The sequence below is a fragment of the Varroa destructor genome, unplaced genomic scaffold (assembly GCF_002443255.2).
Source record: "Varroa destructor unplaced genomic scaffold, Vdes_3.0 BEIS01000003.1, whole genome shotgun sequence".
Lineage (NCBI taxonomy): Eukaryota > Metazoa > Arthropoda > Arachnida > Mesostigmata > Varroidae > Varroa > Varroa destructor.
In genome coordinates, this window is record NW_019211456.1 from 27,705,812 (window position 1) to 27,730,410 (window position 24,599).

The 24,599-nt window shown below is 40.3% G+C and overlaps 1 protein-coding gene and 1 long non-coding RNA gene across 10 annotated transcripts in view; one reads left to right on the plus strand and one right to left on the minus strand.

Moving 5' to 3' along the window:
• Positions 1 to 24,599, plus strand: part of LOC111246495 (uncharacterized) — a 49,297-nt gene that overhangs the window by 2,525 nt on the left and 22,173 nt on the right. For 2 of the 8 annotated variants that reach the window (XM_086985080.1, XM_022796184.2), the window contains exons 1-3: positions 14,690 to 14,839; positions 16,189 to 21,534; positions 21,794 to 22,040. The exons of 2 other annotated variants lie outside the window; for them this stretch is intronic. The gene's annotated coding sequence lies outside the window, so the exon portion shown is untranslated. Of the gene's footprint in view, positions 1 to 9,733; positions 9,867 to 13,041; positions 13,238 to 14,689; positions 14,840 to 16,188; positions 21,535 to 21,793; positions 22,041 to 24,599 lie in introns of those variants that run through there. 4 more of the 8 variants (XM_086985082.1, XM_086985087.1, XM_086985088.1 and 1 more) reach the window with 3 other exon arrangements.
• Positions 427 to 14,519, minus strand: LOC147756757 (uncharacterized). 2 transcript variants are annotated; one of them, XR_015324870.1, is made up of 4 exons: positions 14,422 to 14,519; positions 10,279 to 10,448; positions 6,690 to 6,768; positions 427 to 1,471 (listed from the first exon to the last, which is right to left on the minus strand). It is a non-coding gene; the product is annotated as an uncharacterized LOC147756757 (long non-coding RNA). The 2 variants fall into 2 exon arrangements; XR_015324871.1 differs by lacking the exon at positions 14,422 to 14,519 and having other exon boundaries at positions 6,690 to 10,017; positions 10,279 to 10,652.

The following is a 24,599-nucleotide window of genomic DNA, read 5'->3' on the forward strand; positions in this document are numbered from 1 at the left end:
GAGGCGGACTAACGGAGAAACCGGTGATACGAGTGAGTCTTCGCCACACAATAGTCGGGCCTCTCGGGATGTTCTACCGGAGCAGATAGCCATTTGCAAGTGTGTTGGGACACCACATCCGCAATGGCCAAATAACGAGTCATAATTAACTAAAAATATTCCTTCTATTGAAAAATGCCGTGTCAATGGTTGTGTTAATCGTAACGAATCATCAAATAGATGTTATGTACTACTTTATTCTATTAGTTGTCATCTTTGAACTAGTATCTTAGCTTTATCTGATAAAATCGTATCTCGACTGCCTATCTATTCAAACCTCTATTCCGCATATGAGGCGCATTCCTTGGCGCACTTCAGCTGCAACGCGTGGGCCTTCTGCCAGCATCCCTTGTCCATGTACCACTGGATAACACGTAAAAGGCCCGTGCAGCAGCAGCAGCTATGTCACCCGGGGTATAACCTGGTCCAACCCCGCTAGACGGAAACAAGTCATGGGCGGTACAATTTTACGAGTCGAATTGTTATGAAAAGACACTTATGCGATTAAGACGTCCCCAGCAGTACCCCAAGCGCTAAGATGCTCTTGTTTTGTGAGATCGTTCCTCATTTCAAGCTGTTGAAGTTGTTGCTGGCGCCTTTTTAAGTGTTTTATTGTTTCGCCTTTTGTAGCCAAATTTTATCCCAGCGAACTTTCGAGCCGATGCAACCCTTTCGTCGTCTCCTGATGGTCATAGAAGTGTTATAAGTGTACCTAAATCGAATAACGCAACATCTTTATCGATCATAATGAGCATCGTTTTTCTATGTTAGAAGGTGTTATCATGAAGAAACATACATCCAAAAAACGTTCAAAAAACTTAGGTATTTGTTTGAGATTTTCTTTATTAGAAAAAAAAAACTGCCACCGAGGTTGGTAATCGCTTGCACACAATATTTAGCCAACGCTCTGTCTTTCTGGATCAGAGTTTTGTTTACATTTCTAATTTACCATCATAAACTAGTAATTATCATTTATCGCTCTAACTGTTCCCCTACGCGCTACATGTATAATTAAATTGAAAATTTGCATCCAGTGACACATGTACCTCAGTTAGCTCGATTTCTGCTAAACACTTTTACACACATCGATATAATCCGTTAGAAACAATGATGTATTATTTTAAGTTCAGTGGTCTTCAATCAACGCAAACAATTGGGTACTGTCTAATCGAACCCAGTATTTCTTAGCTGTTAATACAAAGAGGCAGGCTGTTCTACACAAGTCTAGACCTTTATTGATCTTTATATAGATAGCTATATTTTCACATATAGCATTATATTTTACTGATTAGGTAGCTGGCCAGCAATAGTTAACGCTTCTCGCATAATCGATCGAAGCCTTAAGACGTAACTAAGCAGCCTATCACTGACACCGTTGCAAAAAGTCAGAAGCAGCCCTGATTACACTCTCAGGCAGCACTGATCCGCAGAGCTGAAAGGGCGAACGTATTCTCTGTTGTGGTAAAAAGGCAAGGAATACATTGAAACTATAGGACCGATATAACAATTTTCTAACGGAATCGACATACGAATACATCAGGTCGCATCCTGTTTAGTGGTTAAATAGCCGATTGAAGTCACGACACGCCATCCACGGGCGTCAATGTTAGAAGGTTACGGTGGTTATTTTCGACCAGCTAAAGAAAGATAAGGGGATAGAACCTCCTGAGATGTATGCTTAACTTATTATCCGATAAATAGCCAATTTCCTCCACTTTTTAAAATATTGTTAGTTTCGTATTCCGTCGCATGAAATCAATTCCTAGTAGCCCCTATGCTAGTCAATGGTGCGAACGTACACGAGATTTACACATGTGTTATATTGTATCTGAGGTTATTCTCAAAACAAAACGTAAAGGTTAGACAAATGCAGGGGAGTGCATGAACTAGCAGTATGGTCCTTCACATACACTTGAGATAGAATTCCATCAATACACGTAACTAGGCTCAATTGAATCTAGTAGCTTTTGATTAGTAGCATAATTTAACATTATATTTCAACCAATTGCAACATCTGGCGTTACGTCGTAGTAACAACGAGTCATTCACGGATTCATTATGTTTTCTTTATAGATTAAGGCTTTCTAGACTTAAATAGACATACTTCAAACTAGGATTTGCACTTTAACTCTCAAGTTTGTGTCGTGGATATTGGAACACTAGGCGCCATCATTAGCGTATTAGAAGTGCAAGTTAATGCAGAGTTATTCTATCAGGACACGAAAAAAGCGTCTAAAGGTGTTGATGCTGCATGCTCGCCGTTGTGTTCATGCAGTAATAATGATCATAGAAACTACAAGCTGGTCTTCAAGTACCACAAGCACTTGAAATTCCTAAACTGTAAGAGGACCACCTATATCTACCAACAAACACTTCTTCATTATGGGACAAACGTGTACTATTCCTATAATCTCCTATATCGTATAATTTCCCTATAGAAATCAATAACAAACGGACGTCGTTGTCTCTCATCACTACCATTTACGAAGAACGAACTCAGTGTTCGGTTCGTTCATGTCCCTGGGAATGGTCCGACTACAGAATGATTTCCACAAATCAAACAAAATACCTGAAGCCTAACAGTGTTTCTTCGATCGACGGCAATGCACCCCCAGAATGCATATGCTCTACATATACGTTATTGAGGAAAGCATACAGAATAAGGGATATCGGCAATGAAACGCGCTTTCCCTGTTCCCCTTCATACGCGGTTTTTGTTGTATCGCTGTAGCCGTCATTGGCGTTTGCTCAACAACAGGTTCGTTTGCTTAAAGCACACCTACGATATTTGACGTTAGCCTCATCAGTACTACCCCAAATACCATCACTCTCGTCTCCGGCCGAAATCTTTCGAGTTTTTCAACGCCTTTTATCACTCGTGATTTCGGTATAATGCTCTGTCGCTTTCAGCAACGACAGCCACTTGATAAGACGTGAGCAGACTCTCGCTTTCGTAGTGGTCGATTTAATATCGATTTTTAGCATAGTCTTGAGTGCATTTTTAATGATATCACATAATTTTATTTTAGCACACTTAGCTATCGAACTTCACCAAGGGATTGGGCCTAAAAGTTCCATGTCGAGATAGATACATGCAGTGCAGTATCGATCGTTTGTGTTAGTTCCGTCTCTAAAAGTTAGAACGTAAACAAATCCTTAATAGTACACGCTTTTTTGGATAACTTTAATGAAAAAAGGCATTCAGTGCATTCACTTTCAGGCCCATTTTCGTTCTTACAAGATGTTACTTTGCGCAGAAAATAGATGCACCTGCTGAATATTAATAAAATAATCGGTATGTATCAACCAGGGTAGAAGCTAAACTGCACGAAAAAATAAAATATACGATTATGTTTTTCCTGCTGGTCGCGCTTTTTGACATTCGGCATTTGTAGTAAATTTCCATTTTATTTCTTAATAAAATGTAGTAATATAAGGATTCAGTAGTCATTATGTTCAGTGTCGAAGAAATGGATTTTGCGATCTTAGCTTAATTTGTCTTGGAGCCATTACACTCCAAATCGCTTACCGAAGCTAATGGTTCAGACATACATAATCGTCTCCACTAGTCGATTGAAAACAGAAACCAAGATCATCTGATGAATTACTTGAAACCCTACTTTCCATTATTAGATCAGTATGATTTTTCAGTACCGCGCTAATAGCTGAGACGTCTTAAAGCGGAGCGCCATTTTTTATAAGGAATAAGTTCTTGGAATAAGCTGGCCCTACGCTCTGTCGATTAGAGGTCCTGGAATAGGATTTTATACCCAACAAGACGCTGTTTTCCCACCTCAAGCAAGCATTGGCGTAGTTTGAAACGCACTTAAAGCCCGTACTGTATCGCTTAACGACGCCCCGTTGAATGGCATCTGTAGAAGAAACCGCTTGATGAGAGATACACAAACACTAGGAGTAGCCGGGATAATTATACCCATGGGTATTACTATTATTGTGGTATTCGTCTCGGCCTGGTTCAAGGGGCAGAAGTGCCCTCTTGGCCTGAAGTCTTTAGTCGACAATATAGCTGAAGCTTTTCATCATGGTGGATGATGCTCCGCACAACACCGTCAGCAGATTTAATTATTATTGCATTCCCTTAGATATTAACGACTACGCGACGTATACCTGTAGAAGACTTCCAGATGAAGAGCACTTCAAATGCTTTTCATTTTGATAGCTATCACAGCTAATTGCGCTATATCTAGTACTATTTATTAGTTGAACAATTTAATGAAACGCCTATTTCATGTTTAAGCGTTGCCTCACCCCAAAAGCCTATTGTAACTCAATTGTCCAGATTCAATCTCGTCGCGAGTTTAGCGGCAACCTTCCACACTATTGAGGGTAATAGCTAGAAACAGGGCTAGGTGTCCATAACGAAAATTTACACATTAACCTTTTGAAGATCAAAGAAATCTTCGATCCACGACCTTGGATTGAGACTCTCTCCCTCTCGCGTTTCAGAATGTTATTAACATCGCTGTGAAAGAGCACCCGATATGCAAAAGTCTGATGGCATTAGATGGATATTGAAAAGGTAAAGTGTGGCGCGATAAAATTTCTTCGTGCTCAGACGATCGCTAGAGGGCGTCGTGTTCCGTAAGACGGTACCACTAGATTACATTAAGATTAGAGTTGCTCTGAACCTATTCCGCAGCTTTTAAGAAAAGAGAAAAACGGTACCGGTAATAGTATGAACCCGCTTAATAATATACAAAGCATACAGTGAAAAGGTTAACCTTTTTATCATTTCTAGGTGCGTACGCTGAATTTGATTGCGGAGGTTAGTTTCCAATAATTGAAGTTTGTGCCTTAGTGGGTCATCTGCCGCGCCACCAGCGGTTCTTTACGATGCTCGAATCTCTGGAGGATACGTTTGCCAAATTTAGAAAATGCACCTAATTTCATATATAGCTAATTCGCCAGGCTCTGGTGATGAGGATTTTACTTTGTATGATTTTCAATGAAAAAGTGCATTTAAACAACTAAATACTGACGAGTAATGGGACAAGGGTTGCATGTGAGAACAAAACTCTAAGGTCCGAAGTCAGGCTCTTTTACCCTAGGATAAGTATGACCCGAAAGAATCGTTGTACTGCTGGGTTTACTCACATAGCTAATTACCCACTATATGTTACTCATCATCAATATGCTTATCTATATCATCGTTTACTGCACGAGCGTCGTCAACAAATGCTATTATTATTATTATTATTTATTACGAGCGATCCTACGTCTGAGACAGAGTTTCAGACGAAGAAGGCCTTTCGTTGTATACCTCCCAAAAGTATATCCGAGTCAAAAGAATCCGTTTGTACTGCTTCATATATTAGTAGGTCGACGTGGAGCGGCTAGACTCCTGGGTTAGGAAAGCCAAGGGTTGCTGGCTCAAGCCTCAGACTAACCATATATATTACATTCGTTAAATAAAGAAACGACAAAGCGCTATGTAAACTAATAAGAATTGATTACTCCCATAGTCAGGTCCAGAATGCTATATTAATACTGTTACAATGTTTCTATGAAAGAACGATCACAGTGCTGAACTCCTCCCTCAATGGGCAGTTCCGCTTGCGATATCGTTAATATTGAACACAAAGGCTAAATAATTGATGTACTGCATGGAGGTCATGGCGACGTCGGTACAAGAAGTTTTTAAAGAGGTAATTATTTTTTGATCAAATGCTAACTTTATTGACTTCGACGATCGTAACAAGAATTTATATCGTCACTATCTTGTCGCTTATCGAGGTACTTGCATAATTTATTCGCGAGTGGTAAGTTCCATAAAAGACAAGGCAGTGGTTTCCAGTATCTACTGTATTGTAGTATCACTGTGTTCCTTCCGGTTAAGACAAGTATTTATTGTGTTAAGTGTATTGGCATCTCTGATTTGCTAAAAATCCATGTGAATTTTTGTGGTCTATATATAGTTTGGTGGAAAAAAAAACTGAAATGAACAACGCATTGTCCCGATTGGTTACCAGAATAATTTTTCTATCGTTTAGGGATCTGAATCTGTTACTTCCAGTTTACTATATATTATCTTTCGGTTTAGTCACCGAATGCACCTAAATTTAGCACAGCTTAGCACAGTGGCTATAGCTTATCCTTCAAGAAATTTTGTTATTATTTTTTAAGGACCCTTTCCCGTAGCCAGCTCCTATACATATTTAAAAGCTTCGAGGCCACATTGAAGCGGTCACGTGCACGCAACACAGCACTTGTCTGGACGCTATTCCGAGCATAGACGATAATTTCAACAGGCGCAAATCGGATACGAAAGAGAGAGAAGGAACGAAGACGGCAAACGATTAGGGGGAAAGATTTGTTCCGTTAACGATTCTGGACCCATAGCCAAAACTGCGGGTACCTTTCCCATTGTAATCTTTGGGCAAAACTGTTCTATGGCGTATGACCCTTCCTTTCCGGTTAGATCTTCCGATGCACAGATCGATATTGCCGCTAAGTTGATCTAAACTACGATAGACGCATATATGTCTGCTTGGTCGAATGCTCACAGACACCGCCTTCTAATGGCGGAAATAATTATCGGAATGAAATCTCTTTTTCCGCGAGATTCATACATGTTATCCTCCGGCCTTTTTAGTCCATCTATATAATTTTTTCTTAGCAAATGAACTTACCAATTTTATCTATTACGTAACAACTGCCAAACAGGTGGTGGTCGCTGATCCTGCTGGCAAAATGGTCAATGGGATGTACCTGCGGGTATAGAGTTTGAGATTATTCAATAGAGTCTAATTAACGCTGATTTACGGATTGGACCTAATATAGTAACAAAAGGACTGACCTCCATTTTTTATTATTTTGGAAAATCTGCGATACGTATCAAATGAGATTAGGCAAAGTGTAATAACCCAGCACGATCCTTAACGAATGTTCAGAGCGGAAATATGGTACGATGTTCTCTAAACGGTCATTTGTATGTCTATTAAATAGTTCATTATTATTTCAATCACATCCCAGCATTGTATGCGAACTTTATTCATTAATTCAAGTAGGAATGAGATCTGCATGTCCTGGAAAGGTCTGGGTACCCATTTGACTTGGATGTGGGCTTTAACATGAACGTGTAAGAACAGTCCGCTTGTACGATCAAAATCATGAAATAACTTTGTAGAAAGACTGCTAAAAATGATATGTGAAAGCTCTTGTATACTCAGGAGCAAACATTTAAATAAAATTCCGGAAATAATTAAATGAATATGCAGGAAAATTAAACCATAAGTTTTATGTTATGTATTGGCGTACGATAACTTTCTCAATATGTAAGTTCACCTTTCAACCTATTATGTGATTATTTAATTGCATCAATTCGGTTACGAAACATACCATTGCAGCTGAGGAGAAGTTTCGTCGGAAAACGTTAAACATTCGAATAAGCCCCCATTACACTTTCACGAAAATGAATAGCACCAGAACAGACGGGTTTAAAAAAAGGCAAAAAATCGATCTTAAATGTGTCTACGATTTGGGTATGACCGACACATCTACCCGGAAAAACCATTTCAGGCCATGTTCACCTATTAAGGGCACATCTTCTACCACTTTCTTAAAAAGAGCATTTTTCTACCTAACCAACAGTCTTTGCTCTTAATTTTTTTGTCTCGTGTTTCGAAAATCTGTGAAAGTAAACGTAGAAATAGACCTCAAAATCTCTCATTGACTTTTTCTGTTTTATCGCCTAGCTCTGCATAATTCATGATCTACTAAAGACAGAGTCTATTGGACATTATTATCTATCACCCTTGGTATTGATAAAGTACTTATTGAATAATAGTATTCAGCTATATACGGGCACCTTTATTCGAACAAGCAAGTGCTGCAAAGAGCCGTATATCAAGATTTAGGTATCTCGCACTTTGTCTTTTCTAAAATACAGACACTACAGAAACAGTGGTACGTCAACTCAGTGGGTATTACGCTTTCACCCTTTCAGCTGATCAATATCTACTTCAATGGTCTAGAAGTTGTCTCTACCGATTCTCGTTAGTACAGATATTGTCTCGATCAGTGGCATGGATATTACACGACAACTATTCCACGATGCTTTCGATGATTTCTTTTATAATGTACAACATCAAAATTTGTGGCTACCAATCTTTATCCATCGCCGATTCGAGCAGACTTAGAAGAGGCGCAAGGCTCTCAGTCCACGGACATATGCATACACATCGTAGAACTTGAATATCTGAGTACCACTCTCCGCGCACCATAATCCGTTCCCTGTAACCTTCGTCTAAAGAACCTGGATTTCTGCTATGTCAACGTGCTAAAATATATTAGGCGCCAAATTTCAAAATGAAGAATCCAGTCTACTCTTAGAATGGGACCGCTCCGCTTATCCGTACGCCATTAGAACTGCCACTAAACGCTGTAATCGATTTTTTTTTTAATAGGCCTGTAATAAAAAGGGACTTACGATAGCGTCGATTACTAGTCTCCGATGGGCTACGAAAGACAAAATAAGACGTTAATGGAGATCAACCGTTCGATGCCACAATTAACGAGGCCATCAAGGCTTACCTAATTATTTAAAGCGTCAACGCTGTGCTGCGATAATGCGTTTTGTATAGCAGCGTATGCATAGTAGTCTTAAACAAGGATGAGCTCGAGTTCTAATCGGAGATGAATACTCAACCTTTCATTATTAATAATTATATTATTATAATAATATTAATAATTATAAAAACCAGGTTGAATATGATAATATAACAGAAAGTCCGTCCTTCGAGTAACCAGCAAAGCCTGACATTGTACAACTGTATAGATTTAGATCAATAGTGTTCTATTGAAGAACACCGAACAGCATATATAATTATTAAAAGGTCCATTCGTTTCCTATTTATTGGCAGGTCTGATCCGGAGATAGCTATAATTGTTACTACTGCTGCCGAACCACTTGACTTGTATCAGCAGCTCCGCCCGTAAAGTACGAACAGATCTCCGCTGTTCCTTAATTTTCGTTGTCTTTTTGCTTTTCGCTGTTTTATGTTTCATAGCTGGAAATGGCTCCCATTCGAAACGGTTTCATTTGTTACGCAGCTCTTTGTCCCTGCTCCAGTAGAGCGACACCAGGTTCTTCAGGCGCCTTTTTCCAGCTGCTCGTGGCTGTTGTTGTTAGCGTTGCCGTTGCTATTGTTGGCCACTGCTGTGGCCAGTCCTTCGATAGATACGTTCGTCGATTTGGGTTTCCAAACAGCCCAGCAGCGAACACTGCGCTCGCGTAGCCTGTCTGTAAAAAGCAATGTCATCTAGAACATCAGCGCAGACATCGAAAGGGCCCCCTTCTCTCTATTTCCTCTCGTCCGCCAGCCAGAAATCGGAAGTAGCAAACAAACGCAGAGGCGACTGTAGAGAACAATGGGTCGGAGAATAACGCACCGACACGGCCGAGTCTCCGAATCAGCATGCCTCTATGCCCTGAAGTGCTTCACGTAGAAGCGCCCAGCTCGACCAGGGACGCTGGCCGAACCTACGGTCGTAGTAGCTATCTCAACATTGAGGCGCCGATCGAAGACATAACGAGACAGCGATGTGGTAGCGACTGACGACGACTCCGGCGCAGGATGTCTGACGGGGGCTATGTCACAAAAAACACGTTTCCACTGTGCTAACTGCTGTTCGGTAGGTGGCGCTATTGTAGGGAATGGCGTCTACGACAGTAGAATAGAGAACGGGCGGACGAAGGAAACAGCCCCGTTTTAGAGATGGAACGCAGGTCGGCATGCCCCAGAAAAAGTTTACCTCAAAAAGGGTCACTTGGTGAAACAGCGAATAAATCAAGGGATCAAGCAGAGGTAAGCGACGTCGGTCTTCAACGATGGTTCGAAGGTGCATAATGATGATGGGCCTCCCGTGTTAGCCACAGTTGCAGCCTTACTTTCCCTAGCTTACTCGGAGGTTGCTATTGCATATCTCTGCAGCAGTTGATTCCCACTTGAGGCAAAGCTTTTAAAAGTACAGATCATTTCATGTCAGTCAAGTGTTATAGGTTTCGTATGATAAATAATAATTAGTAGAAAGCAATATGTACGAAAGTACGAACCCATTTTAAAATACAGTTTCATGCATATTTTCTTGTGTACATTGTAGGACTTCCATCCGTTGTAGAAGTAAAACTCTTTGGTTACTAGCTACTCTTTTTATGAGTACAATTTGCTACGGTTTAATTAAAGTATTAAACTGTTGCCTTCTAAGTTCATAGCTTACCACTTTCGCTATGTGCGTCCAGTCGTCGATTGCAAGCTGTCGAGCGAACTTCTGTAGCTGACAAGGGTTCGACCCAGAGTTGTTACTTGGCCACGGTGCCATGTGCTGCTTTTAACTGGTCCTGATAAAAGTATATATCTGTGCGTTGACCCAGATTCAAACATCAAGTGCTGAAATGAACTCGTGCAAATTGCAGGCTCCTTCGTTAGTGTCCCATTTGCTCTTTAGCCATTGGCTGATTCCTGCATAGCCTCGTTTACCAATTCAAATTTGTTTAACCTTCGAAATTCGGTTGCGTATCCCTCTATCACGCAGGCGCATTGTCGCCACTTGCATCTCAAAGCGTTCTATTTACGCTACGTTTTGTGGCCCGCCGATTTGTACAGCCGTGATGGTAATAAACCCAAAGAAGCTTACTTCTATCGGAACTACCAGCTCTTTTCTCTACCCGTTTCTGTGCCATCGAGTGCGTTCTTTTTCGACCTCTCTCAAGCTGACTGTCGCGGTCGGAAACTATTTAAAGCTAAGTTTAATTTAACAAACATCTTTGTATCAAAGGTGGGTTGCCATCGAGAGATGTGTGTCATGCTAGTTGTTGTGTTTTATGACAAAAAGCCAGTTATATAATTGTAGGTGTCAATGAATACATATCCATGTAGGGTTTGATTGTCAACGAAATGGGTACCAATATTTAGAAATATGAATGAACCACGTCTGGCGCAACCACGATCATATATGTCTACCCTTAACAAGCAGTTTAATCGCTCAACAAATACATATCTAAGCAGAGATTACTTATTACAAATAACTGCGTTTTCCAAGAGCAATCCTATTTTTTTTCCTTCTGAAATCCACAGACTGTAGAACAGCAATAAGAGAATTTCGAACCTCGGAAGGTGTCTTTCATCGCTACACCTGTTTGTCTTAGCAAGTTCGATATTTGCAAAAACTCTATGTTTTAAGCATTCTCATGAATCACTTAACTCTACCGCGTATTGATCCGTGTCTGTAGCGGCTTTACTGAGCGTTAAGCAGGTGAGTGCCGTATGTTCCGTATGTTTCGGACCAAACTTGACCTCGCTAAAAAAGTAGCGGCAATAGTAACAGTTGCAGAATGCGAACCTGCTTTAATGTCCATAGTACAACATGTCTAACTTTCTTGGTTGGTCGAAGTGAGATCGGCAAAGCTGTAGACAAGGCACGGGGCGAAAAAAATAGGGTGAAAAAAATAGAATCCTCAGGATAGTTCTATCCACATGCGCAGTCGTAACCAAAGCAATAAACGAGTACGAACGAGGCGACGACTAAATAGCACGACTCTAAGTAACCATCGTCTACGGAGAGTGGCTTCGGGTGGATAGCTGTGCTTCAGTACGACAAGACCGACTAAGACGCCAAACGTTCGAAACGGAAATAAGGCAGAAATCGGTCACGGTCAATCGTATCGAAGGGCACAGACAATAATAACAACAACAAACAGAAGTTTAGGAATGGAAACAAAGTGCGTGAGATCGTCACTCTGTTTTTAATAGTTGACTAGTTTACTCTGTAGCCCGGCTGTTTCGTTCGTTCGTGACTTGACAACTTAATACTATGCACTTCGTAACACGTTACAGCTCTGAAAATGTGGGCGAGTAAATGATTGTTGCAGATCTGTAGTGCTTTTTTATGTTGTGTTCAGTCATTAAGAGGCTAACTCTGGTAGGAACCTGTACCAGCTACCAAATTAAATAAAGGCACTTAGGTTTATATCCTATGAAAACTATAGCGTATATATATTATGCTTGGCTCAGTAGTTTTAATAAAGCGTGTATTCAACGAATTCATCCCTTGTCCGATTGATTGTCGACTGAAAGAATGGAACATATTGTCCGCGGGCGCATTAGGACACCATCGCCGAGCATGATTGCACGTCTTCGAGAATGACGTGTCAATTCAACGACGCCTCCACTCAGATTTAGTTGTTCTACACACGACAACCTATCGTTCCGGTAGCTACTGAAAGAAGGGCAAGAACCATATTGCCTCCAAAATATCGTTCTTTAAGATTATATCTACCTATATCCCTTACGTACAGAAAATTCATCGCCTACTAATGGGGTAACAGAAGTGGTGACCATCGGAGTAATTGAGTTTCGTTTCATCACGCCAACGGCGGCGGTGGCGGTGGCGGCGTCACGAGGGAACGTGCTGCGTCACGCGATCGGGCATGACACCGTCCACATTTGATGTACTCTGCTAAATGTGGCCAAGCGTTTCAGGTAGTTTACGATCCTCAGCTGCAATCAGATCAGCTGAAACAAAAAGCATTCAGACCAACTGCCTAAACGGTGAGTTGGGTAACCACTATTAGGTTGGAAAAAGTTCCCGTTGTTTTTTGTTTTGATAACCTTCATGTATTTTGAATAAGTGAACACACCTTAGTCAAAGTAGTGCCCTTCGCTTTCCAAAACCTTCGCCCATCATTCCGGCAGCTGATGTATTCTGCACAAGAAAAGGTATAGCACTCTTTTTTTATGCTACCAAGTGCAGAAACGCAGCTTCTGATCATGAATATTTCTTGTGGGGACAAACAGGAGGACTTTGCAAAACCTTACTATTCTGATTTCTGCTTAGAGGTATTGTAAAAGATTCATCTTTTATCGTCGGTAGCAATGTTGTATAAAAATGGCTTTCCTCTTTATCATAGAAACGATCAAACGATGAGCGATTTCTTTTTAGACCCTTTTCTGTTTTTCTCTTTTTTTTTTTTCTTTTTTTTAGTGCATGCAAAAGATTGAACACAATCATCTGGCCACTATTCACTGTGTAGAAGGCCCCCGGGGCGACGGGCGCTACAGTCTGCTTACGGAGTGGCTACAGCTTGCCGTCGTCCGTTTTTTGTGGCCGTCCTAAACGTGGTTTGCCGTTCAAGTTGACATCGCAGATTTTAGAGTGACTAAACTAGAACTCGCGACTGGTAACGCTTACTACGCTCTTACTTTCAACTTTATAAACAATTTTTTACTTTAGTGGAAATTTTTCCAAACCGGAAATAGTATATGTTGAATATGCATCTTTTAGAGCTCGGCGAGTGAATCATACATCGAATTACCACTTCTAACGGTAACAGTTCAATGGAAAAACAACTGACCATATGCTGAACAGTTGACGCAATTGTCATGGGTAATTTTAGCTAGGTATGGTTAACCGATCTGACAATAGCGCCATCTGTTAGCTCCAGCGAGAACTCTTTTTTCAACCTAATAGGTGTTTCAGGAGATACGAGTACTAGTACTAACATGTTTATATACAGCCACACCTGTTTCTATACGTTTGTTTCTTGATTCACAAACAGTAGCACTTCGCTCACTGTAAATACGTGTTGGTTTCAGCGGAGACAGGTCCTTGATGATAGGTCGAAGAGGTGATTTTGAAGATTTATTTATCCAATAAACTATCTAATATGTAAGAATGAAGAAACATTAAAAATAACGATTTGTGCGAGCTAAGAATAAGCGTTATGAGGTTATTGGCTGTTATAGTAATATGGGCTTTTTAACGAAGAGCTCTCATAGCAGTTTGTTTGGTCCCATCTCGTCATCTCTCGCTCTTCTTATAACCGTGCCCGTCTCATTATTTTAATAAGAATTGAACTATCCTTTACTCTGCCAATGTATATATTCAGCATAGAATAAAATAGAATGCTTCTACTTCGCCTGGATATGTGTATAAGGTATAAGCCAGTTTGAGTAGTAAATCGATCCCTTAAAGCGACTTGTGCTGAGAATGGAGCAGGACGGTAAGCCAAATGCTTAGGAGTCCGAAGCAAGCTTAGCAAATGCTCCCTAAAATAATGTCGCATGGAATCGAACTACCGCCACTTTTCAATGGCTTAGCTGAGATTAGCAATAAAGTTTTTTTTCTTTCCACGAACTTCATAAAGTTTGACGATATAAGCTACTGCCGCGAATTACTGGCGAAAGACAGATCCCATTTACGATTATTGTATTTCAAAATAAAGGACTCAAGTTTTGGAGAAAAAACTGCTAAATAGACAAATCATAGGTCGATGAATATCACCGGTCACAGATCATAGCTAAATGTTATTCAAGTACAAACAGAATGTATGCAGAGATAACGATTATTCGAGTACGTACTTACAAGTTAACAACAATGGCGCCACAATACGGATACTTCTTAGTCGTGTAGATGATGATTGTGATCGCTAATCTAGCGATATGGCTTCGTGATGTGTTTGTTCATTTTACCGAATTCACTTCACATATCGTTCTATTGCATTAGTGCCGAAGCTTGTTAGCCATCTTACGCCATGTTACGGAGTACGCAGTAGCATACACTCGTCGAACGCGAGACCCTCTTGCTTTCTAAGCGTACGATTTTTCTTGCATCTGTGACAATCGGTACACGGAGAAAATTGAAAGACTTTCATGGTTACATACTTCTCGTTCGGTAACTCGTTCCTAGATCAGAGCAAAAGAATCAACAAAGTTTGAAGTGATCGTGACGAAGTAGGATCGACCCAAATGTCATGGCCTGTTACCCGTGTCCAACCAAAATGGTACTTTTCAATTAACTACCATTTATTATTTGTCGTTTTTGTATGTTGGTGTTCTAGTTCTTTCACGTTATGATATGAACTGCGTCCGGCCAAACGGAGATAAGCATAGGCGAGCCATGTTAACAACGATTTGAAGGGATCTTTTACAATTAGAGGTCATCTTCGTTAACGATTCGAACTGTCGTTATCTGCGGACATAGCATGTGCCATATGAAAGACTCTCCATGTTCTTATCTCCCGAAGCTGTTTTAACTGTAAAGTTTTTTGTTTGAACCTGCATTTTGTAATTTAACTTCAAGCTATTAGATTTCTGTCCACACTCCTCATTCAGTATATAAACAGAAAGAGCGCGAGAAGATGGAATCATCGTTCTGCATTGTACTGCTCCTGTGATCCAACTTCATTTTTAACGAAGTTCAAGTTGTCAGGGCAACAAAATGGAATTGACCTGTTGGAAGTAGAATAGTAAGGCCGGCCAATACTTTATGACATGTCATTGGTAAAAGAGACTGCGATTACCATCTACGCTATTAACTTATTAAATATATTAGTCATTCATTTTATCGTATTTTTATTGCCTAGAAGTTAATTCGCTAAGTCGATCCATAAGGCTGGAGTGATGTCTTTGTCGAATAAAACAATAGACACTACTTGTTGCCTAAAGTTAGTATGAAGCCACGACCAGTTTTTTTGTACCGACAGCGATAGAATACTTTTTTTCCACTAGCGTCAAGTTGGCGTAGGGTATATCCTACTTTGCGACTCAAACCAGCGGCAACGACATGGGCACCGGTGACTGAGAGCAATGTCATACAATACAAGAGCATATGCAAGCAAATATCTAAACTTAAATAACAACCCAGAATTACACTAGAGTGTAGAAGAAGTATTCCACACGCGTAACCGTGGTGGCACTTGAAGTTCTGCGGATAAATGGAGGTGAAGTGACCATCCCTAGAAGCCGACCGGCTTCTGTTAACCAACAGTATGATTTAACTGGCTGATAAAGCAGTCAAGGTTTTTTCGACATAAAAGATATTCCAGCGCTTCGAAGGCTTCTACACAAGCTCCAAAGATACGTATCGACTAACTACTAGAAAATCACTTAACTAAATTCAGTTTAGTTGCTGTATATCAGCGACATCATTGAATGGCCTTCCACTGTACATCAGCATCCCTTGAAATCGCTATAGAATAAGCAGATATCAGAAGCTTAGCCAGGCCAATGCTGAATTTTTTTACCTATCGCTTTTGATATATCGGCCAAACACTCAACTACTTATTTTCCCTAAATAAATCGCAGAACTAACAATTGTTTCTATCCGATCCGAATTTGCTTGATTACCTAGACGATTCCCCGCAGACAACACGCCGGTAATATTTCGGTTCATTCCCGACGTTCACTTATCGTCATGGCAACGAATAAAGCAAACATCAACACGCTTTCGACGGGAAAGGGCCTTATGGACATCCAACTTCGGAGTCAACAATAGCAGCAATGGCGTAGGAGGTAGTGATGATTACACTGTAGTGTAGGAGGTAGTGGCGTTTTTCTACGAAGACTCGGATAAGTAACAGCAGGGACAGCGTCTTTTATATAGATCTGACTAGAAAGTCGTCACCGTCAAACAACGCCGATCAACGTTTGGTACGTTGTTGTATTTATCTTGCATAGTCGGGTAGTGAACGTAGCGAAGACATGCGATACCGCGCGGACCTCGGAAGGCCGCAACAGTATCCGCGCGAACACCTACCCACGCTCCACCCTGATAGCACATATTCATTGCAGGAGAACCTGCTGCCTTTACATCGAATTTATGCAATACGTTTATTGGATCAGCAGCTGCCTGAATCGTTTACTACTCTGCTTGGTCGTTCGGAGGAGCAGTAGCTACTATGGAAGCATGGCAAGCGAGGTTAAGGGGCCTTGCTCAGTCCCTTCTTCTCTATAGCGGCCAGACTGATTGTGAATAACAGATTAGAAGCAACGTAAGCCCGTTATAGATCACAGTTCCATCGATATTTATGTCGTCACCGAGTAAGGATATGTATCCAGTGCGTTCTAATTTAACTAACAAAGTTTAATCTCAAGCTCGTTTTTTTCCTGTTCGACTCTCCTCTTCCGTTATGTACAAGTAAAGTAATAACCATAGATGTAGATGCCATTGCCGTTTGGCCCCACATAATATAGACATGATAATACTGACTCTTCCCTTTTTTATCGCTCGCCATTTTTTCGTCGTCTCTCACTATACCTGAAGTGCAATGATAAATGAGCATTAAATTGCCAGTGATTTGTTGCATCTGCCAGCCATATTGTTTGCCAACCGAGATTACGTTGTTAATGAGCACATAATTTTTGATGAGTCAATAATGAATCATAATTGAAAGATGCTTTGACGACGGTTTATTGAATTTTGTCGCAGTGAAAACGAATAACGTGGCGGGGACAGTGACTGTTAAGAGTTCAAAAGTTAAAGCTTCTGAACATGACTTTAACTATAATCACTACATTATTAGGTATAAGTTGGAATTAAGTAAACGCTGTAAATAATCTTGCAGTGGCTGGTGCAGTCTGCCTTCATAGGAAAACTGCCAATTAATCAGGTATCTCAGTTGGGTGACCGTTAGACTAGCAACGAAAAAGTCTGAAGAAGCTGCAAACCGCTAAAACAAAGATTGCTCAAAGCAGAGTTAAATCTAAAACTAAATGAGGTTGTCATTTTATCGACATGGGCTTTTTTTTTTGTTATCGGACATTAATTTCGAAAACTTCGATGTGGACCTAAGACAGTATTCGAGTATCGTCAACAGCCAGTCGTCAGAGGCAATCGCAAACGTAATTAGTTTTACCGCTATCTGTAACACCAGTTGAATCAGTCAGATTTTAATAGAGGCATAATATCTACGTGTAGTTGGCCGTTTTCTCATAACGCGCCTATTCACAGAACGGTAGAAAACGTTTTCGAAGTTATTCGGGTGTGTCTCTGAGGACAGCAGACGGATACATCATGAATTCGACGAATAAGGCTAGTAATCACAGACTGTTGTGTGTGCATCCAATCGTATAGAATGTATTCGTTTCGGGGAGCTGCAACGCTTCATCTCGTAATGTTGTAACAATTTGGTAGAGCGCGGAGGCCGAATTCGCAAATATATACAGCATTTCATATGATGATTGTAGCACTATCTACTTCGAAAACTAGCCGCGTTACCTATTTTTATTTATGATTATATTGTACGTACGGTTCGGCTGACTTCACTAATCACCTCTACAAGTGTATTAATTAAAATCTATCAATTCAGAAAATGAGCGACAGCTAATTATAGGTAAAATAGGCCTGCCAGTAGGGAATGCTGATGATGAGGTGTTCCGAAAACTAGTTGAAACAAACTAAAATAGAGATGAAAACGTATTTGATAGTTGCGTTATTCCTTAGTAAAGTGTATAAATATCTCAGTAAGCTCTACTAGCTATCCGCACCATGCGTCATCTACGTTGCTACATGTTAGACAAGCTTTAAATAAATCGGCTAAACACTCAGGGCAAATAAATTTGAGAGTATTGTTCCTTCTGCCGCTCTTATAGAACGCGCCTTGTCCTTACGTCCCGCGCAGTCCTGGAACGTCAGTGAGAAAACTCTCCCGACGTCGTCAGATAGGACCGCGCACTTCGTAGCAATTCTTTAGACTACTAGAACAAACTCGTCTTTCGATGTTTGATGTTTACTATCGCTCGCACGGTCAGCGTAGCCGGCCAGAAAGCTTGCATGACGTGCCAATTTTAAAGCGCCTTCTGAAGCATTCTTCATACCAGTGAACCTTTGGGCTTTTACAGAAATTCTATGAACATGAAAAGCCGAGTAGATCATGTAGCCAATTACTTTTACTTTATGATGAGCGCCGGTAGTCAGCTGAACAAGGAATGTGCTCAAGTCAGTCCTTTTTCCGTAGTAGCTAGACCAAAATATGTATAAATCCCTCATTGGCTCTTAAAATTTACTTGGGTTTAAGTGTTGGGAGATCTATTTATATGATATAACAGTAGAACGCAAAAAGCATGAACAGATTAATTAGATTTTAGCAGAATAATCGATCTCATAAAAAAGCGAAATGTATATAGTTTGTTAGGTTCTTCTAACGGTATTATATATGTCTTACTTTCAAAGAATGTACCTACCCCGAACGTTGTTTGCTCTGAGGCATAAGGGACTGTCAGCGTGTCCATGCAGAAATGCTTAATTTCATTCGCATTGATCCGTTTGAAATATCAGCATTATCAAACAGATCAACCACCGGCTCCAACAGGACTAATTCTAGCCAATCTCACATTGCTTAAACAGTCACCTGTACATCTAGGTGGTGTCACTCTATCCTGGCCTGTTTAAGAGAAAGGCTCAGGGCACATTTAAGGAATTGCTTGGGTCGTGAGCCTAGGTTGATCGAAGATGGCTGTTCCAGAGACAAGAGTAAGGACTCTTTCGAGGAAGTATAGTGTGCTCGGCTAGTACGTAGTCAGGACAGGTGTTTATCGAATGAAGGGACACTGTTCGAGTTATTTGAAGTGAAACTTTTTTGTATATACAATGCATGCCTATGCATGGGTCCTGCTGCCTACATACATAAGGCTAAGGAATGGATCAAACATTGAGATAATTTGGTTGAATTACAAATTAGGCTACAAATACGTTCCTGTCTATAACAGCTACAAATCTTACAATATAGCGAATCTAGCTTGATTGATACGTCGGCGTAGGGCAGAATAGCGACGCTAAAATTCTCAAGATGATCGTTTTTTCGTCTAAAACAAACGCAACGGGAAGATACACACAAAGGTACATTATACGGTTTGTTCTAGTTAGAAAGGTAAACGTTCCACTCGTCCAGACAAATCACCAGCGCAAATCTAACACAGAATCTAGTTCCAGACTCATCGTTTTACATCCACGACGAGTATATGCTTCGAGAATGGCTTAGTCCAAAAATGACCGGGGTGCCATTTAGAGAAGTGTGTAGCATTTACGGCTGGAAGATCAAATGATGAATCTTAATATAAGCACCTGAACAGAACGTGGCAACTCCATTAGACACGAAGATCACGCATACGCCCAGATTTGGTGAGCCACTAACGTGTCTAATTTTAAACGGTGTCATCATAGTAAACGAAGCAATACGATCACGAAACTCAACCTAAATCATAGGATCATAAAGCAAGCACAGACTAAATGCAATGTTGAGCTTTAGAAGTAGCTACAGTTGAAGCTGATTCCGTTCCGAGGAGCGCGTCAACTTTCTGGTTCAGAAAATAGGACATGAAATAAAATTCGCAAGAGAAACATCTTTTCCGGTATCACTTGTAAACGAAACTATCCTTCGGCGCAGGCCACATGCCGTAGTGGAGTGTGTTCTAGAGGAACATAGGCTATTGCGTAAAACTGAATGATGTTCTATTAAATAAGTAGCGTTGTGCCTATCCTAATGTATCTGTTTAGATTTAATTCATAGAGACTTTTATTTACGAATAAAACAATCCGCAATAAGAAAAAATTGATGCTCAATGAACCGACCACGTTTTCGAACCAATAGAACAACAAAAGTTAGTTTTTATTAGTGCTAGCAGCTACATGCCTTTGTCTATAAAAATCGCTTGGCGTGTACCTTGATCTGTTATTTAAGTAGTCGCATCTTGGTCCGTGATCAGCCCCAAAGGCGGTTATGCAAGTGGCATATGGACACCCACCTCTATGGGGATCAAGAGAAGGCCTAATAGAAGTCTCCCTTTGTCCTAGTTCGACGGATGAAAACACTAACGGTTTCCAATATTCTAAAGAACACGTCACGCGGGGTTAGGTCATTCATCAGTTAATTTTTGACGAACATAAGCTATTCTATTACAGCTACCTGTGTCCTACATTTTACAAAGCGAAGTAACATCAGTTTTTTTTTTTACCATAGAAAATACCGTTCATTCAACAGACACAACTATATTTGCCTGTCACATGAAACTGGCACATGTTGGAACAGCAGCATGTAATAGTAGCTTTTTAATGTAAATTAAAGTTACTCAGATTCGCGATAGTGGCGAGGTTTCATAAAAAGCGGAGACCAATATAACCAACAAGCTTTTTACATGATTTATTCATCTTGCCCTTTTCTACGGAGTCCGTATGTACAGCAGCTTGCTGCTTATGGGCTCGCTTGGGCAAATTTACTATATAGTAAAGGCGGAAAGAAGAAAGAGAAGAGATTAGCTGACCGTTCATTCTAACCGGATGTAGGCGGAAACACATGAGCTCTCAACGGTTAAACTGATAGTGAGATACAGTAGTATATGATACAATGCCCATGTACAAGTTCTGTTTGTCGAAATTGTTGTTTCAACTTCGTTTTGAGTCCGGCTACAAATTAATAAGGAACGAGGCAGTTTTTTCGACATTTGGGACGAGTCTCGCATAAACACCTTCTGCAATCAACAGTTAGGGTGTAGTTTGGTTACGTAGAATCAAACGGTGGAACTGCAAGACCCGCACTTCCTCGACTGCCAAGTACCACCGCTGCCGCGACCTAAAGGCGGTGGTCCAGACCCGCTATCGCCGCTTTCGTCATGTTTTAGTTTTAGGCCACCCGATGCTGATACCGGGGAAGAGCAACGTTGGCCTCTCCAACCCGCGCTCGCCTGACGACGAGTCTATCTGGTATGGTGCTTGCGTCGCCTGTTTGGGTATCTATATGTTTATGGGGCGTTCTCAAATGTTTGCACTATTTAGAAGGAAACGGGACGCCAGCCTCTTTTTTCTATACATACAACTATTAAGAAAGAAAAAGCTGCATGGCGAGCTTTCTGGCAAATACCAGTGGCTGTGTTCGACTTCATCGTATTGACGCTGGTCGTTTCAGGCGTGCTCGCACTCCGCCGATATTGTAGTTTTTTTTACTATCTTGACTGCTTGATAGTTCTGGCGATGTTTCCACGAGCGCTGCTGGTGACGGTTGTGTTTGTTACGAAAAACAAAGCGGGCTCTGGTCTCGTGATCGACTTACCTAGTAGAGCAAGACCCCTCATCGTCCAAAACTCTACGAACAAACGACGAAGGAACCACAAACTTCGTAATGGTAGCACGTTTCATGTAGATATGCCTTCGGATCTGCCTCATTGATCAACCAGAGGAATACAAAAGGACTAGACCTTAGTTCATAAAAAGTGAGTGACCATTGCTGTACTGCATGTTACATATATTACCTATTGTCATCCGTAGGCCTATGATTTTACAGTTACTAGCAACCTGCTCGTTAATGTAGTGCATACGAACGTACCGCAAGCATAACACTAATAGTGCAATTATCAAGTTAACTTTGTAACCCTCTTTAGCAAACCGTCGATGAACTTTAAAACAAGTTGATTGATCATAAACGGTTTGCTGGCTAAACGTTTAATTCATCTGAATTTTTACTCGAGTTTTTCGACGTTTCTCCATTCCTTACGCCGTAGACTGTGAAAGCCAGCCCACTTGATACAGTCTTCCTGTCATCTACGCATTAAAGTAGAGTAAACTTAAACTAGTTGCATTAATTCGGTAAATGGCATATAAAAAAAGAAACGCGTTTACGCAGTAAGCGAGATAGAAATTCAGTCTTGCAAAGTAACGAATCTGATAAGTTGATAAACTGAGAAAAAAGACCCTATTTAATTATATTGTTGTGAGCTTGTTCTATATGGCATAACAGCATCTCGATAAGAGAGAAGATCAATGTGCCGACACTCCGGTTATTTATTCAGTTAGATCGATGGATTTTCATAGAACTCGATGCTGAACGGTAGCCAGCTTGGTTTGTCGTTCTTTGTATTTGAATACTTTTCAATATAACAGTCGGTACTGAAGAAAACTCGCCATATTGGATTTTAGTCCGTGATCTGTGTGCTATCCAATCCAACCGTAACACGAATGCGGAAAGATCTTTCTACTGAACTTTCACCGTTTAGCTTTGAACTTAATAAGCTCCTTCTGCGCCTTTCGAGAGTAAGACTGACTAGATCCTAACTCAGAATAGCTCGAAATAAACCTTAGATTAAACAGGCTTTATCAAAATGGCCATATACAATAGTGGCAAAAGCAGAGACAACGGCAAAAAATATACCCACTTATATTGAATATCGCTTAGTATTGAAAACTTGATCGGTCAGTTTGTTCTGCGTAATTTTGGACCCCCGGAGGTAATCAGTGGTCATGCTTGTCGTTATATTTGAATTTAAATAGCAAGTTCTATTGTTAAAAAGGTATTGACCGCCTGTCTAGCTAAAGCCACCCAGTTAGAAACGTAAATAAGATATTTGTCTCTCACAAATAAAGATGTAGGTCGTGCCGGCATTAGTGTCATTTGAAAGCTCAGACTTCGCAGCAGTAGATGTATGTAGATATTAAGACCTGAGATGAGTGAAATTTCTGCATAGATTTGATCAGGCTTACACTTGTGTCACGATAAAGGCACAAATGCTGTTCAGACCCATAAAAGGATGTTTACTCTTTATGGTTATGATGTGTTCTCAGCAAGGACGATCCGAAGTTCCGATGTGCAAGGTACTTGTCGTAGTAGTCAACCAACTACTCAGGTAGTTAACGAAATCATTGCGAAAGTCGACTAGCCATGATATGGGCAAAGGACTAAATAGCCATCTTCGAATAGATTTAAATCCTTTGAAGAAGACTAGTTACAAAATAAGCTCAGGGTTTGGGTGTCACATGAGCTGACGTGAAAGAGCTTACGCGAAAAAGATCGTATTTCTGTCCCCAAGATTCTACACAATCGTGACAAAATATATTTTTTTATTTTTTATACATATATTTTTAAATTGGACTGGTCACGAACGATGAAAAAATAAATCATATACAACAATAATGTCGGAATCAAAATTGAAAATGTACACTACAGTCTATGCCAAAGTAGGTGACGTTACGGAATAGAGTCGTACGTTGTAAGTTTATGCTGCCTAACAAAACTATCTGTTCCAATCTTTCCTACTAACAAGTAACAAGATTGTAAGAAGCCATTTAAAAGATCTATCGCGGACAAATAAGGCGTAGTTCTCCACCACAACAATACGAAATCACGTACGTATTTAGCTTTCTGACAAAAATTAGGATAACTTGCAAAGGATATTTTAATACGTCCGGCTTGCGGTCCTCTTACAACATCAGATTATCGTTTGTTTAGGTTTTTGTAGAACCTTTGAATGGTGGTAGAATGGTGTTCGCTTGGTTTCAATGGAAGGATTCAAGAATAACTTCTTACAATTTCTCGCCAAGAAATCACAAAATTTGTACAACGGTGGGATTATGGTGTTACTAGAAAAATGGCAGAAGGTTGTCGGTAAAATATCGGTAATATTTTATATATTATATATAAAAAAGCAAATATAACAAAGAATATTTCCTCTAATTCTGGTTAAAGAGGCAACCCAATATGTATATAGAAGTTTTTAGAAATACCGGACAAAATTCGGGTAGCGACCGATAGTATGCAAAGTTGTCAACTTACTTTCTTGAAAATAGGTCCAAAGAGGGCATACACCAGGAAAGAGTGGCAGCGGGTATCTGTCAAGGATTTATGATTATTTATTATAAACAAAAATATTAAATTGGGCTATGCTACGACGATAAGTATAGATGTTTATTCTCTACAGAAATTAGCAGACAATATTTATGTACAGTGTACATAGAAATGTAATAATTATTCAATTTTTTGTTAGTCCATGTCGTTAAAA